Consider the following 1,724-nt stretch of genomic DNA (forward strand, 5'->3'; position numbering starts at 1 on the left):
GCCGCTCCGCGGCACGTGGGGTCCTCCCGGACCGGGGCATGAACCCGCGTCCCCTGCATCGGCAGGCGGACTCTCAACCACTGCGCCACCAGGGAAACCCTCAATGTGCTCTTTTGATTCAAAATCTCTAACCTTAATGGATGTAAAAATGTGGCCTGTGGAATCATGTCCCTTTGACTCATGGCACGGTTGCTGTTGTCATCATTTTCTATTATGCTAATTAAAAAAAGAGAAGAAAACGTTAACTCCTTTGTGTCTGAATCCAAGCTGTGCTTTGTCTAAAGGTTGCTGTCCACTCACCTTGGTGAGGCTTGGTGCCAGCGTTACCTCCATTCTTGTGCTCCTTCTGATAGGGACAGGGTAAAGGGACAAAGTAGGTGATTAAATAGTTAATCCCACTAAAGGATCATAAGTAAAGGAAAAAGTATGGGAGACCCCTGTAAGTTAATGATCACTCAAGAAAGCAGGTTTGCTTAACCACAAAACCAAGCAGGCTTTCTTAGCAACAAAACCATGCAACAGAAGTATGAGACTTGCCCCCAAAACAATAAAACAATGGTGGCAGGAGACCCACATCCTGCCCAGCGAGGTCAGTAAGTTAATGATTCCTAGGACACGCTTCTCTGCGCACACGAAAAACAAAAATATAAGGAAAAGTGACATTATACTGAAACCGTAGGATTTACCGTATTTTAGTATATGTTACCGCCTTTTTGCTCATTTCCATTGTGCCACGACAGTCCCAGTTTGACCATATAGGGGCAAGAAAACTCCCCCGCCCAGCGTGGAGGAGGAGCTGATCATGGAAGCGTGACATCTACTCAAGAATGAGGAAGAAGGTGGCTTTCTCCTCCTCCCCACTTTTCCTTCGATTATAAAACGGTAGCCCACAAAGTTCTCAAGGCGGCACGCCCTTGCCTGCCCACTTGTAAACCTCACAAGAGTCCTGTTCTAATAAATCACTTCTTACCTACCACTTTGCCTCTAGCTGACTTTTTTCTGTGCTGAGACAAAGAACCGGAGCTCCTTGGAGCACCTCCTCCCCCAGACGCATTTCTGCAGTTTCACTTCTGCCCCCCTCTCCGAGGCAGAACAGATCCCCTCCCCGCTGTGCCCCTCACACACACCCCCATCATCACATGCCGGCAGCAAATCACAGAAGCTACACTCACTTACCCATCAGTTTTCCCCACTCTCTGAGTCATCTCTGAGCAAAATTTATCTTACTCAACTTTTTATCCCCTGCACCTAGCACAGTGCCAGGCTCATGGCAAACACAAGACAGACATTCAGGGAATGAATGAATGAATGAATGGTATCTGAAGGACCAGCCCAGTGAATTTCAACATTACATGGTATGGTGAGTGTGCAGTTATAGCTTTATTCAGTCACTCGCTGGTAACAGCAGACATGGCACTGACTAGGTGTTCAGGGCACTTCTGAGCTCTTTACATGTTTATTAACTCATTTGATCTCCACAGCAGTTGTATAAAGTAGGTACTATTGTTACCTTGTCGACTAAAAAATAAATGCACAGCCTAAAAGTTGACAATTATGTTTTATTTGGCAGACAAAACTGAGGACTCAAGCCTGGAAGACAGCCTTTCAGATGGCTCTGAGGGACTGCTCCAAAGAGATAAGGGAGAAGCCAGGATATACAGGAGTTTTTGTAACAAAAAACAGGTAGTGGGATATCAAAAGATTACTGTTAATTAGAGAAAACC

Source organism: Physeter macrocephalus, chromosome 11 (assembly GCF_002837175.3).
Source record: "Physeter macrocephalus isolate SW-GA chromosome 11, ASM283717v5, whole genome shotgun sequence".
In the NCBI taxonomy this organism is placed as follows: domain Eukaryota; kingdom Metazoa; phylum Chordata; class Mammalia; order Artiodactyla; family Physeteridae; genus Physeter; species Physeter macrocephalus.